This window comes from Pteropus medius, unplaced genomic scaffold, assembly GCF_902729225.1.
Source record: "Pteropus medius unplaced genomic scaffold, Ma_sr-lr_union100, whole genome shotgun sequence".
In the NCBI taxonomy this organism is placed as follows: Eukaryota; Metazoa; Chordata; class Mammalia; order Chiroptera; family Pteropodidae; genus Pteropus; species Pteropus medius.
Window position 1 is genome coordinate 1,935,367 of NW_024345481.1, and position 16,792 is coordinate 1,952,158.

The following is a 16,792-nucleotide window of genomic DNA, read 5'->3' on the forward strand; positions in this document are numbered from 1 at the left end:
TGTAAAGAAATGCTCCCCTCGACCACCCCACCCCTCTCCTCTCAGTGCCCCTTCACCCTTGCAGAAATATAAGTAGAAGATAGAAGAGACTTGGGAAAGGGAGTCCAGCCTACCTAACTGGGGCCACAGGGTCCTTCCTGGCTCCCTACCATCTAGCCCAGTTCTCCAATTACCACATTAGTGTTGGGACCAGAGTCCCTGCTAGTGTAAAACGTGCTTTTGCATTATATTGATCACTATTCATGTATTTCTCCCTGGGAAGCTCTCAGAGAGTGGTTGTCATGATTCAGAACTTGGATGCTCGTAAGTGTCTTATCATACAATATTTGTCTGTCTTTTTTTTTTTTCTATGTATGTGCACCCAGCAAAGGCAATGTCATAATGGCTTATATGTCATTCTGGGTGGCTTACACAGGTGTCCACTAAAGAGTTTCTAAGACACATGATCAGATAAGAGTTTCTAAAAGAGCATTTGGGCAGCTGTAATGAGACTAGATTGTGAGGAGTGGCAGGGTAGGGTAACGATGCAAAAGGCAGAGGACGAAGTCAAAGATGGTGAGGACTCCAGCAAGGGAGAAGAGGGCGAAGGAAGACACATTTCAGTCTGATTGGTAAACTGGATGATACTACTCACCAGCTAGAAAAGATGTTCGATATGGAGAAAGATAATGTTATATTTCAAAGGTGAACAACTTGGACTGCCTCTAGGCAATAAATGTTCTGATCTTCAGTTAGAGAATTTGATGCAAGGTTCTGGTTCTTGTGAGAGAGATCTAAGCATATGGGGTGTCATTGAGGCCATGCATTTAGGTGACTTCAACCAGGAAGGGTATTTGGCATACAAAGTCCACAGAGCTGAGAATGGAAATGTTGGAAACATATTTGTAAGGTGAGTAGAGAAAGAGGAAGAGAGTCGAGTAAAGAAGACTAAGAGCAATTTTCCAAGATATAAAATTCTTCTAGCATTTCTCTGTGATATTAGACCAGGGATCAGAAAACTGTGGCTGGTATGGCAAATCCAGCCTGTCAACCATGTTTGTAAAATAAACACATAGGTTGTTTTGGAACACACCACGTTCATTCATCTACATATTGTCTATGGCTGCTTTCACACTGCTACCGCAGAGCTGAGTAGTTGTTTAGTTGTGATACAAGTTGTGTGGCCTGTGAAGAAGCCTGAAATATTTATGGTCTTTCACAGAAACCTCACGGACTCCTACTTTAGACCACAGAAGCGTGACATAGTCATTATTTTTATTAAATGTCATCTATAGAAAGAGCAAAAAGATCTTTAAGATCTCATCTGTCTCTGTTGATCTTTGCAACTATTAGGAGAACAGAACTCTGATCACTATAAAATCAGTTCCAGTGTAGACTGGAAACAAAAACTGGGAAAAAACCACAAGATATTTTATCAAGATAGATGGCGTCCTCACTAATCAATGTCCCATTATAAGGAGTAATAAAGAGAATCTAATCTTTGGTTTGGAAGCATTCATTCGACTTGTGGCAACTATGCTTGGAGATGCTGAAACATTGAGGGTGGTGTCAGAAAACACTGAATACCCACAGAAATGTCAGAACAAGAGACTAAGAACGTTTAAAAGATGCCTATATAGAGAAATTCGGGAACTGAAAAAAAAAAACTAGCTGTGAAATTAATATGTGCGTATATAAAGGCACAGATCGCTTCTCGAAGCACAAGAAACTGATGAGAAGCTTGAAGACAGTCACTGTGGACAGAGGTCTGAATCAGGTTAGCAGCTAAACACTGCAGGAAACTCTCACGGCCATCTTCCCTGAGGCCTGGCTTTCCAGTGATGCGTTTTAACCATCAGGTACCAATGAAAATAGTGGTACCTGACTATTTGCGCATTACATCTGAAATATCTAAACTTTCCTATTTAATATCAATATCTAAAAGTATTTGGAGCAACACCTGTAAATTTAAGAGAAACAAAATAATCTTCTGGGAAAGGCTTAAGAAAATTAACGGGAACTCAATGAGCTGAACTTGAACTTTAGCCTCTCTTCTCTCACATCTGCTATAAATATCTACTCTTAGAAGCTGGTGCTTGTTGGTTGGGAGGAAAGAATACTAATGAATTCATTCTATTGAGAACCTTTATGTAATCATATATTTTATCACACCATAAAGGAATAAGTAGATGTTTTCTTACTATGTCTTTCTGACAAGGCTGGCTATGGAATTTTCAAGACAATGCAAAATGAAAATGTGGGGCCCCTTGTTCAAGACAGGAGAGAAAAGTGCCATTTAAGTTACCGAAACATATAGTTTTCTCTGTTGTCCATGATCTGTCTCTCGACTTGTCATGGCAATTTTTTGTGTGTGTTATTTAATGTTTTTCTAAGTAAAGAAAAATTAAAATTTTAAATCATTACCATGTACTGTTTATCTTCATATTGTGCATTACTAGTTTTAAATGTAAATATAAGAGCATTTAAATAGTGTGTGAAATGACTTAAATTACAAAAATCGTACATACATATGTATTTTGTTCTTACCAGAAAAGGAGAAATTCTGCACAAAACAAAATCAACTGTTTTTATTTCACTTTTCGATATATGAATATTCTACAAAACTCTACCCTCACCTCCCTGATGAGTAAGGAAGGGCGGGAAGGGAAGGGAACTATAGGTTGCCTTAGCTTTCCTTGTTCTTCTATGTCACCACATGTAGTTGGCTAATATAAGGAATTAACACACATAAGAAGAATACGATAGAATTTTTGGTGGTTCTTGTTTCTTAGAAACCACCATCACCATCTTTCCATTTTTGAAGCAAGCTCTGATCTTTCAGAACTGTCAGCATCCTGACACTTAAATACTCGTAGACATAACAGGCCGAATGTACTCACACTGAATCTCATTCAACTCCCACCCACCATGGGTCCACTGGAATTCTGTGCTGCTGGAACGTTGTGGATGCTCTATGTCAATGGCAGACGTGCGTATTGCACTGCGTGTCCCCTGCTCGTGCACATGCTGCATTGTCCCATCGGACTTCACTTATAAAACACGAGTTCAAAGATAAAATTATTAAGAATTGGAACAGTAACAGGAGAGCATGAAGCTATGTGGGGCCATCCTAAGTGGGTGCCCTGTGCCACTGTAGAGGTCACATGTCCCAAGAAACCAGCTGTGTTTCTGGGTTTCTGGTATGAGACTCCTACTCATACCAGTCAGTGTTCAGTCACCTCTAGGGGCAGCCAACAGCAGCAGGAGTTGATTATACATGGACTTCAGATCATTCTAAGCCCCACACTCAGTTTCTGTCCAGTTCACATCCTGTTGCAGCCACGACAGTACGTAGCCTCCCATAGGCTCACAGCTGGCTCTCTGCTCAGTCCTAGCAGCTCATTCAGAGTCGCCTAACCGACCTTCCTAAATATGATTTGTTTCTTGCTCAAGTGGTTCTGATGAGGGAGAGGCCAGGCATTCAGAACACCCAGCTGTCAAGCATCAATGAGGCTTTTTCTGTCCTCAGGCGCTCGGTTCCTCCAAAGAGAGGCACAGCCCCATGCCTGGCCCTGAAACCAAGAAGAACAGGGCCACACTGCACTTTGTCACTCCTGTCCCACCCAGCTGGCTTTCGTTCTATCAGGATGTAGTGCTGCTTTTGTAAACTCACACATGCTGAGCACTCGAATGACAAAGCCTGTGAAGGTGGCTATTTCCCCACCAAGCTCCTCGGTCCAGTGCCCTGTAGTGGAATAATGAGAATAGGTAGCCTTGTCCTTGAATCTCCTACAAACACCCATGTTTGGTTCACTTTGTATTAGATACATCACAGGCCTCGAACCCCATCTGAACTCAGAACATTGTTCTTCCCGGACTTTAAGTGTCTAGGATTTATCCGTGTTGTCACTTCTCTCTTACAGGGGACCAGAATATGCCATCCCAGATATGCCCCTTTGGCATAAGGATTATTTTGAGCTGGTGGCAAATGAAAATCAATAGATGCAGAACAACCCCTTCCCAGAGCTTCCCTATCTGACTAAAAGCAGAAACTTTTGAAAAATGGAGACTGCCATAAAACTCATCTCCTGGGGCAGTTTTACAGCCACGTGGAGAAGAAAAAAATGTTGCCATCGAGATGGACCCACACAAACAAACCTTGCTCCATTCCTTTCTCCAAGGTAGTTACCTTTCTACAGTTTGCCTCCCTGGGAACCCTAAAACCCTTTGCTTTGTCCACCATCCCAGATTCCAACCACCACTTTGAGGTCAGTCATCATGAGGTTTCTCCCACGAGATGTGCAACGCACGCGTTAATAAACTGTTTTTCTCTTATGAATCGGTCTTTTGTCAGTCTAATTTTACAGTGATCCAGCTGGAGAACCTAGGATGGGAAAAGGAAAAAGAATATTTTTCTTACCCTTCACTATCTCCCAGATCACCTAACCTAGTGCCTTTGAATACGTCCATGTGCAAGTGTGTGCCACGGCCCAGGCACAAGATGAGCAAGGCAGGGCCTTCACTCTGAAACATAGGTTGAATTATCAAATGCCTGTCACGTGATCCTAAGTCCATCTTCTTTGAGTCTCCTCCTGCACAAAGGTCATCTACTCTATGATCCAGTTATTTATATACAGTCTAGCATCACCCAGGATGAGATATTGAGGTAAAATTAGTGTTATTTCATTGGAATCACAAAATACCATGCTATTTTGTATTTTCAATAACAGATTCACAAAAGGCAAGAACTCTGGTCTTCTGCAACCACTCGTTCAGTGGTCTTCCCATTCCAGTACTGACACTATCATTCTTAAAAAAGAAAATGTTCACACGGCTTGGCTGGGGTGGGTAGGAAGTGAGATTGAAGACAAGGAAAAAAAAAAAAAGAAAGAAAGAAAGTTTATTGCCGTAGCCAGAGTTTCAGCATGGATTCATTAGTACAAATGAACTACCTCCTTGGTCAACTGAACTGAGCTTAATCACTATCAAATAATTCAGTGCCGACAGACAGGATGAACCAAATGACCTTGTTCCTTGTATTCCATTTCTGGATTTTTATGAGACTTTTCCACCTCACTGGAAAGTCATCTTAGTCAATCAATTTTACGTATTTGGTTTGGATCACTTTCCTTTGGTAGATTAAGATCCAAGTACGCTTTGGTGTTTTTAACTATATTAATTGCTTGATCAACTCCCATTTCTGAGAGGCTCCGTGAAATACTTCATGCTTGTATCTCTGCTTCTCTGAAAGCTGCTTTTCTGCTTTTTTCTTTGTTTATTAACCCTGCACTTGCCATGCAAATCATACAAATTTTGCTCTCTGGCACTAGTAAATTACATTTATATTTGAATTCCATTAGAAGCTTTCATGCATAATAGAGCTCGTTTATAGTTTTCTTTTTCTTTTTCTATTTTTTTTTTATGATCAAACAAGTTAGATCTAAAATCTGTTCCCGATTCAATGGTATGACAAACAAGTTTTATCCTCACAAAATAATTTCTAACTAATTCAAAATGGGAAAAGAGGAGGGAAAAAGTGTTCCCCAAATTAAGACTTTTTTTTAAATTTTAGGAACAAAAGAATTCCTAGAATTGATAAAGTCGTAATTAATAATCACCAATCACCAGTGAGAAAATAATATATACGAAATCATTAGTGTATTTGCAATTCCTATACCAAGGCTCACAATGTTGACCCTTTAAAAAAAAGGTGTCTCTGTAAGGGCAAAACAAAACAATCAAATAGTTCCAAATGGATCTGAATATTCAAGAGTCCATGCAATCAACAAGAATTGACCTCAATCTTGCCATGAATAAAATACCGTTCTCTAGTATTTATGTAGACCTTTTCAAGCAGGTAACAAAGCATAGTATTATGTAGAAATGAACGAATTCTTTCTAGAGAATTATAAGTAATGAGATTGTGTAAAAAAAACAATCCATCAATTTGGTACAATATTTCTAGGTATGTTAAATATATTTTTAATATTCTAAAACAGCACACAATTAAGAATTAATTGATTTACTAAAGCATTTTAAAATTTCATATTCTCTTACCAAAGAATACAAATTACTTTGGAGATCTCACCCTACAGTAATGACTGTTCACTTGAGAAGAAAAACAAAGAACATTAAAAACATAATTGGCCTCAGATGATAATTTGAGATTTCGTAAAACTCCAGTTATGTAGGGCTACATTTTTATTAAGTACTTATGTCCTACCTCTAATCTCTCAAATTCCTAATAAATGAACACACATCACATATTAAAAACTACCCATTGTGTTTCCTTTTGTTCCATCCAGGTTTTCCAGGCCACTGCACCCTAACTAAACTGGACTAGCTGTTGGTCCCCAAACATCTCTACACTTCTAACTTCATGCTTTGGTTTGTATATTTCCAGCTGCCTAAAATAGATTCCCCAGGTTCAATGCCTATCATCATTAATTCTATGTTTGCCTTTCATATCTCAACACAAACACCAGCTTCTCTGTGAAGTTGTCCCTGAAACTGTTGTCTCTCATCTATGAAAACCTACATTTAGAATATTCTGAAATGTAACATTAACAAAAAGCATAAAAACATAGGCTTTGACATCAGACCTAGATGTAAACTGTAGCTGAGCACTGGCCGTATGTCCTTGGGCAAATTACCTGAACTCTCAGACTCTGTTTTCTCATCTGTAGGAGAGGAAGAATAATATCTTTATTACTATGGTGGGCATCAGTGAGGTGATTTATGTAGAGCTTTTGGTCCAGAGTCAGTCCAGTAGAAAGGGTTCAAGTTTAGAAGCTGTTGTTATTATTACTCCTTATATTTCATTCATGAGACATTGTTTTAGTTGGGAGAGAACAAGTCTATTTCTCTTATATGGTTATCGTAAGCAAATGCCATGTTTTCTTTTTTTCCCCATCACAATGTATAATACCATGTTATAGTACTTAATAAATGTTTATTAATTGACAGTTTATTTTGTAAGTACTTTAAATGACTATAATTCAAAAAAAGAAGAAAAAAAAGAAATCCAATCATTCCCCTTTCTTACCCAAATGTGTGTATATATGTGTATGTGTGTGTGCGTGTGTGTGAATGTGAATGTTTCTAAAGATTGGTCATTCTCATCAATAAACAAAATATAATTAGACATGTCAGTATCTTAATGCATCGGCTAGGAAATAACTCAGAATAAGTTTTCTTAGTAATAACTTCTTAACAATTTAATCTAGTCAATGATATTTAGCTCAGTATCAAGTTTTCAAGCTTTTTTTAGCTTTGGAAAATTATAATTTCTGAGTAACTAAAACTTGAGAAATAAGAAGACATCTTGCTAGCATAATTTGTAAAGCATTCAGTGTTTAAAATTTAAAAAAAAAAAAATTAGCCTTTGAGTGAAACTTAAAACACGTTTGTCAAAAGCTAGCAGCCAAAACACAGGAAAGCAATTTATCCAAAATTAGATTGCTTTGAAATCCTAAAGTTAATGGAATCAAGGGAGGGAAAAGGTGGCGAGATAATTTGGCATCGTTAAAACCTTCAACTTAGATGGAAGATAATCTAAGTTAACTATGTGAGCATTAATTCATGTCTTAAAATACTCCAAACAATTGGGAGCTGTTAGGAAAAATATTCCAAGAAAAAGAAGAGTGTAGAGCAATTTTTGCATCTGTCTTTTAGAAGGATAATTGAGAAGCCCATTGAAATCCTTTTCTGGTGAATCTGTTTTTAACTTACAAAAAATTTGACTGAAAATCCAAGTCTACAAAGAGAAAACGAGTTAATACTAATATCGGCACAAGTCTAATTTGTAGAATAACTTGATAAATACTGATTTTCTAAAAATTTGAGTCATAGAAATATATCTCTGGGTATTACTTAGGGCTTTTGGAATGATAGATGGAAATGGTTCCACAATAAAACTCAAATAGTTCAGAAATAAAACTAGGGGTTAGGCCATAAGGCTGCCTCATAGAACCTGCATCATTTACTTATAATTTCATTCTTCATTTTATTTATATTATTCATATTCACACCCATAAAATGTGTCCTAAGAAGTATGACCTTTGCCACAATAACACTAACAAAACTCAATTATGAATTCTGCTTTACTTAAATAGAAATGAATGATAATCACGTTTATTATGATAGGTTTCCTTGTGCTTCGTATTTAACATTTTTTAAGTCAGATAATTCTGTTAGAGTGATTTGTCCTTTGGAACCCTAAGAAACCAGAAAAGTGTAAATTAAATGTACTAGTATCCAAAGAGATAGCATTTATAGTTTTTGAAAAGAATAATATTATTTGTTAGAGATCTTGTTCGGTCATTTATAAATAGCCACCTTTGTAAAGCAAGAAATAACCTTGTTTAAAAAACCACTGACATTGTTGTTCTATTGTCACCTGCTGGTAATTGAAAATGTGTTTCTGTCAGTTCTACCTAAGATGGAATGTAATTCCTTCTAAGATCTTGATCTTAAATTGGTAGCAAGAAAGCCAAAGAGGAAAAGCAAGAAGTCTTTACTTGTTCTTTGCACGAGTAATTTTGTTCTGCCCTTTCTGATAATGTGAGTTATTATTCTTACTGACTCTTGGAAGGCAGCAATAGGCTTCTATTTTTTTTACAGCTCTCAGCTCTGTTTTACTCAATTGATATGGAAGTGGGTTTCTGCCTGGCTTTGGAACACATATTTGTAATGTTTATTTTAAAATAAAATCCAGATTGCTTTGTTAGAACAAACATCTACTCACAGTAAATAGCTAAATCCTTGCCACACTCTCCTCAGCTTCATTTTTTTTTTTCTGCAAGACCACAAACTTGTTCTAGAACCTGTGTAACCTGAGAGCCTAAAGTTGAACAATGATTACAGGAAATTAGTCTTAGTTTCAAACTCGGAGATCCAGAATAACTTAGACTATTACCAGACTCTACTGGATAACTACCCAAACGATGTTTTAGAATGATCACACTCCGTGATGCTTATCTATATTTCAAGGAATGCAAACAGAATTTTAATTACACTTGTAACACTGCCTGAGGTAATCATATCACAGAAAATACTGAAGAGCTCTTCTGAAATTCATTTTTTTTCCGTTCGAGGGAATACAGAGGACAGCTGGAAATGAGTCGAATTCTTTCTTAATCATCAGAGAATTTGAAAAATAAGCTGATTTAAAAGAGATTATACCTTCTCATCAACCAAGTACAAGGAGTCACTTAATCTTGGAATCAATTTGAGGTCACATAAGCAAGTCTTTGTACTAGAACAACAATTGCATCTATATTATTCTGGATAGAGGTCACCTTGACTCTAACACTTCTAGAAACTGGGAGCATCCTACTTAGCAAAGTAGATCAGCTCAGCCATTTATAGAGCTCTAAATGCTCAAGATTTCTCCATATCAAGGCAAAAAATTACCCTCCCCTAGACCTTCTTTTTATTGTTCTTTGTGCTGTCCTGCGGAATAACTGGAGTGAATCTAATTAACTCCTGCTTCACATAATAGTCTTCCAAATATTTGAAGATACCTATCAGGACCAGGGGTGTGGTTCTATGGTTTGACAGTATTCATTTGATTTCTTTTGATTTCCTGAACACTGTAGCAGGCCAGAGATGGGGTTAACACCTTCTTTTTCTTTTTTAACCATAATAAAAGAGTCTTTTAAAAAGGATACTCTTCCATTGCTTTTGTATAATCTCTTCGCTAAATTATCATGCCTGTGTTAGCACTTCAATATACATGATATTTTATATCTAAATATATATGCACTTTGATGTTTAAAATTTCTAATCGTTAGGCAGATATGCACTTTGACGTTTTAACAAAAAAACCATCTTGATGATACCATGTATGAAATAAGCACACTTACGGTGTTAAAAACTAGAATCTTATATGCCATAGCTTATTGACTTAAGTATCGGTTCTTGTGGCATATGGATGTGGGAAACATAAATCTGAAGCTAAACCATTACGTGTTCAACTATTTCAAAGTAGTATGATAAATAAGAAGCAGCACTTATCTGCATACTCATTTATCTAGCTGTTAGTATAAGGAAGTGGGTGGGTGTTAGACCTGTAATATGTCATTCTCAAAAATTCAAATAAACTTTCAGTGCATGGTTGGGAAGTCTCCTTGGTGAATTTATTCGCTGAGGCATTCTGACATCAATATGTTGTCGTAGATGAATATATGAACTAACTGAGCCTGCAGACACTTCTGAAACCCGAATTCCTTTCGTGCTATGCACCTAAGAGACTTGGGTGTGTGTGTGTGTTGGGGGCTGGAGTGTGGGGAAATGCAGTGACAGTTTGAACTTGGAAAGATCAAAAGGAAACTCTAAATTCTAGATTGTGATAGGTGGGTATGCATTCATCAGACTAATTGATCAATGCGTTTCACTGTATATAAACCAGACTTCAACTGGAAGATAAAGGGAAAAAATCAAATAAATTTTAAAGGAAACTATCTGAGACCACATTACAATATCTGAACACAGCTTTGTTTCTTTGCAAGTGAATCATCGTGACGTGGTTTTCCAAATGTTAATATCTGAAGACTAAAATCCCCAAGATGGGAGCAGGGGAAGGAGGAAACTTTAATTTATTAGGGCCCTTCCACACATTAGGAGGATGAAACTTGGTTTTGTGGCTGCAGCGGTGCGTAAATCCCATAAAGCTAGTCAGCCATTGGCTAATGGCCTAAAATCCCTAAAGCATCAGTTAGAGCTCGAGAAAGAAGTCCCATTTAACTGGGCATCTAAGATGCTTTACTGATAAAGCAGGACCAACGGCTCCATCTGAGGCATTGCAGCAGAGAGTTCCCCTGAAACTGATGGGATCCCCATACTTTTATTAGCCTTTCTTACAAAGCGTCCGTTTAATGAAGGTTTGGGCAGGAATTAACTGTATTTTTCTTCCCCCCTTTGGTGCCCAAAGAACATCTATCTCATTAAGGTCACTCCACTTAAAAGGATTTTCCTCACCAACCCTCATAAGCATCAATAAAACAGAGGTCTCAGTTTCTTGCCTCGATAGAGTGGTGCAATCCCAAATGGGAGAGCCTGAGAAACAACGCATGAAGAGCACAGAAGAAATGCAGAACCTAGCCTTTCCTGGACCAGCTGTAAATAAAGTCTCATAAAAATTAATGATTATAAAAAACATTCAGTCAAGATAAAGCAGGAAGGGCAAGGGCAACAATTGTCTTCCGTATAAAACTGTAAATAATAAAAAAAATTTCCCAGATGGTACACATATCTAAGATATTTTCTTTCTTTGATGTTATTTAAAATATGGGGTCAAAAACATACTAACATTAGTATTTTCACTGGGTTACCCAATCAGAATTTGGGAGAGCACAATGTTAATTTAGCATCATTACAAGAACATGGCTTGCAATGAAATGTTTTACTCTTTATCCGCCTAAAGGTTAAAGCCAAAAGGTTAGAAAATTAAGAAATATCATCAAAGTATGTATTTAAATGTGCAAAATAGAAAAGAAATATATGACAAAATCCTTCCTTTAAAGATATTATGATCTAATTAGGAGAATAAAAGTTGCGCTCATAGTCAACCTTCAAATGATAACAAAATAAGAAGTGCTAAATAATCTGATATGAAGTATGTCTGCTAAGGTGACAGAAATTCTAAGACAGGAGGTATCAGGTTGGACTATAGTTGTCATAGAGGATATTGCAGAGGACGAAGGCTCTAAAAAACCTGTGAGGATAGCAAGATTGGCATTGGCAAGGATGAGGAAAAGCGTGTTTATCTGGGTAGCTTTCTGAGGCTGTAGTGAAGGGGCAAAGTTTATCAATCCTACGGAACAGAGGGAGGTACAGATATTTTAGAGAAGAAATGTTAGGAAGGTGGAGGGTCTTCAATGCCAAGGATCCAATTTGATGTGAGAAGTAATAGTTAACTCGGGAAGATTTTTGAGTAGAACAGAAATAGAATGGCAATGGGGGAAGGAGGCAAAGCAGAGTAGTAGGATAAATCCTAGGCTAAAATCCCACAGTCTGTGTGGCGCCCCCTGTCTGTGTCTCATGACCAGCATTCCGCAGGAAGAGCTACCTAACGCCTTTGCGTTGAGCAATGCAAATACAGGATGTAGAAGTGTTTGATGACCTATAAATCATCATAAACAAATAAGGTAGTGGTGTTTTAATATTACTCTGGGAATAGTGTTGACGGGAATAAAGAGAGTTGAGAGGCAGTTAAGAGTGTTCACGGGTGAGAGAACAAGGACCTGGACTGCATTTATTAATGACTCGAGGTGGAACTCAGGACTTAAATATAAGAGCTGCAATTATTTAATCCCACTATATTCTAATTTCTGATTTCCATCTAATGGGGTAAATACCTTTTCTAATTTATTAGTCTCAAAATATACTTCAGGTCATAAATGTGTGACTCTGTATTAGCTGATATTTTATATAAAAATATCTTTTGTCATAATTTGCTCAATTATTGCCGAACCAAACACCACATAACTAACACTCAGTAATACGTTAAATGATGACAACTGCGATTATGCCTAACAAAAATACTTATGCTAACAAGGTCTTAAAATTAGATAAAATGCCTACCAAATAGTGATAACTTAATAATGCTCCAGATTTTTTTTTTTTCATTCGAAGGAGGAAAGTGGGAAATTTTCCAAATTTAGGTTGCTCATCAGACATGGCATGGGAAGAGATGAAGCATTTTTTAAGGTTCTTCTACCTGACCAGCTCAGAAAATCGAGATGATTATAAGACCTTATAAAAAGAAAATGAACATTTTATCCCTAAAAGAAAATCAGCAAAGACTACTTTTAAAAATTCCATTACTAAACAGAGATAAACAAAATTTTGTTTCAAATCCATATAAACTGCAGTGAGGTGGATACTTAGGAATATAATTTGATGGTCTCTGTATATTTGCATGTACAACATAAGCAGCAAAAAGAAAAAATCAGGTGTGTCTATTTTCTCCTTACTCGAGAGAACCCTATGAATTTAAGGCTGGCAAAGTCTATCACGCAAGCTTGCGATGGCAGTAAGAGATAAGGACATGAGTAAAGGACGGCCTTCCTGCAAAAAGTGCCTTAGAAATTTCTCATCACACGAAACCGATAAAAACTCTACATGCTGAGCACACGGAGAATGCTGAGGGCTGAAATGAGATTGCTCCCCAAACAGAGTGATATCCGGGAGAGTCGGTTTGCAATAAAGAATGAGGTAAGGTGAGCAAGCAGGATAACAGAGACATGTCCTTAGTGGCAAAATGACACAGGCAAAACTTCTCAGAGCTTCGTCAGTGAGGCCTGCTCCCAAAGCAATTACTAAGATGCAAACCAGTTAGACGGGCTCCTCTGTAAGGCCTGAAGTTTTTCTTTCAGAACCTTTTCAATTTTCTGCTCTATGATTCTTGGTACTTATTTATATGCCAACGGTGTGGGTCGAATTGCGTCCCCCAAAAAGATGTGTTGAAGTTCAAATCCCTGGTACCTATGAGTGTTACCTTCTTTGAAAACCAGAGTCTTTACACATGTAATTAATATACAAGTGAGGATGAAGTCATACAAGAATGGGGCGGGTCCTTAATCTAATATGACTGGTGTTTTTATGAGAAGAGATGAATGCAGAGAGACACAGGGAGAGAACTCCATGTGATGATGAAAGCAGAGATTTTACTGATGAGTGAATAAGTCAAGGAACGTCAAGGGTGGCTGGAAACTCCAGAAGCTAATAGAAGGGCACAGAGCAGATTCTCCCCTAGAACCTTCCGAGAGAGTATGGCCCTACAGATACCTCATGTTTGGACTTCTGGCCTTCCTCTCGAACTCTCAGAAAATGCATTTTGATTGTTTTAAGCCACCCAGTTTGTGGCTCTCTGCTACAGAAGCCCTGGGAAGCTAATATATCAACCATGCTTTATTATTCATTGTTTTGTGTAAATGTCTCATTTTTCTCAAGGAGATGGTAACCTCTGTGAAGGCAGGGTCCTCATACTAGTCTTTCCTTATCCACCCCCCGATCCCAAGCGCCTAGCTCACTGTTACAGTAGAAACCAAGCCCTTCACCGTAACCACTAACACCAGGCAGTGTTCCCAATTGCGAAGTGAAGACTACTGAACAGGTGGCAAATGGGTGCTCAAACCTGCTGGATGCTAATTGCCAAATGGATGAAGCCTCTGGAGTGTATTTGTCCTAAGGCAAATTGCTGTATATTTTACTTCATAATTGTTTTCTAATGATTTCTATGTTGCTTGCTTCCATAAAATATTTTACTTGAGTGACACAACTAACAAGCATAAAACAGGACGATTAAAACAAAATGGAAAATGTTGGAGAGGAAAAAGGAAGGATAAGGAAAACTCTAGTTTTCGGCAATGAGTTAATTATGACAACTGAGTATTAAATATACCTCTGAGCTTATTGGGAGCCAAGGAAAAAAAGGTTTTATGGTTGGTGTTGGCGAAAAGGGAAAACAGGTCACTCCATCTGAAAAGCAGAATTTTCTCTTAATAAAACCTGTAAAACTTTTACGTGAATCCTTCACGTAACCTTTTATGTGAACTTAATATATTATTCAAGAAATTGAATTGTTGGTTTCTTTAATCACTATTTTGTGAGAGACATTGACATATTTCGCAAATGAACATTACCTAAGTAACTCCTGAAAAGACATTAAGGATATTATGAATTTAGTCATTGATTCATCCCACAGAACTTTTAGGACCCTGAAATGTATCAGGCCCTGTGCAAGGTGCTGAGATCGAGATACAGTCCTCGAAGAACGCCCTGATTAGGGAAGACAACTCCTAAGAAAGATATAATAAAATATGAAAGGTACAATAGTTAAAACAATGGATAGGTTACTGAGCAACATGAAACCTGGCCCAAGCCTTAACATTAGAGTGCGATTTAAAATAAAAATCTATCTGAGCTAACGCTGCACAGTCCAGTTGCAATTCTTCCTGGTAAGCTAGCAGTACTGGGGGAGATCTAGAGATCAAAGCAGAGGTTGAAAATTAATGGCTTATGGGCCTAATCTGAAAAGCAGATGTGGTTTGTTTTGCTCACACAATAATTGAGCATTTTTTGGTCCACTTAAACATTTAAAAATTATCTAAAGAGTGGGTTTCTGGCTTCTTTGAAAATCAGAAGACTTGGATCACACAGCAGTTGATTGTCTAAGGTCAGGAAACCACCACCTTGTTGTACTTGTGGGGAGCAGATTCACACGATGGGAAAATTCTCCAACAAGCTCCATGTTAAAACTCTTGTTTTTCAGAAGTGAATTATGTTTATAGATCAGAGACATACAAGTTGCACAGTTGTCATTCTGTTGTAAAAAATTTAAGACTACGTTTTTATTGTTATTTGAGTGGAATGTCAAGCAGCTGTTTACCAAAATGAACTCCAGGGCTACTTGCAAGATATGCATACCTTATTTTTCTTTCAAAAAGAGAGGTTCGATTTGCTCCAACGACTGAATGAACAAGTGTTTCAAACTCCAGAGTTATACAGCACCTAACATGGCAAGTGGATCTGAAATCAGAAAGAAAGGTAATGCCGAAAATCACCACTTATTGAGCATTGAATAATGTATCAGGCATTGTATTTCATGCTTTAACTACATTTTCTCATTTAATCTTTACAACAAACATATGTGGTCTAAGTTATCATCATCATTCTACCAGTAAGGGCCTGAGGCTCAGGAATTCAACAACTTGCCCAAAGACATGGAGCTGGTAAATGGCAAAGTTGGAATTCAAATCTGGGTCTGTCTGACACCAAAACTTGAACTCTGAAATACTGGACTGTACTCTCTCTAAAATCAAAGTTTGCCACAAAATGACAATATACATAAACGAACTATATATGTATGTATGTGAATGTATGTACACAATACACACATAGTATGTGTGTCCAATATTTTGACAATTATGACAGACATCTTGTCTAAAATGTTTCTCAGAAGTATATGTTTGATGAGATAGTGTGAAGTAAATGGATTTACTAGATTCCAGTTACAAACAGCTTGGCAATCTACAGGACTGTGTATCAATGAGAAAAGGTCAAATTGTTTAGAAGACAGTATTGGGAAAACTGGTTTCTTTTACTGAAAACAATAAAAATTCCTACATAGAGGGAAGATTAAATGCAGATTAAAATAATAAGAATAGCACACTTAACGCCTGTTATATCAACAAAATTAGAAAGCTGGACAAAGCCAAGTGAAGGCGTGGAAATAGAGCAATCTTATTTGCATATTGGAATCACCTAGGAAACCTGAAGTACTACAGCTGCCTCAGGTCCACCCCCAAGATTCTGATTTAATTAATACGATTTATAACTGGAGTTTAAAATCCCCCCACAAGAGTCTAATATGCAGCTAGGCTTGAGCACCACTGAGAATAAGAAAAAAAAAAAGCTTTCAGGGGGTACTGGTGGGTGTGTAGCCATTCTAGAGAACAATTGGCAGTACTTAAATTAGGTTTACACAAACCTTATGATCCAGCTCCTGAATACACACCCCAGAGAAGTTCTCACAGTGGCCTAGAAAACACACGTACAATGGTGTCCATCTCAGTGTGGCAGTAATATGACTGGAGACAATCTTCTCATTTGTCACAGGGGGAAATGGATACCCTGTGTACACATTTAGCGGGAGGTTTGATACAAGTGCCTGGCATAGAGGGAAGATGCCTGGTTATGATATAGAGAGTCATCAGTATATAGGTGTCATATAAAGCCTTAAAGGCTTAACAAGATCACTTAGGAAGTAGAGAGATAAGAGAGGCAAAGCCCACACCTTAGATACTCC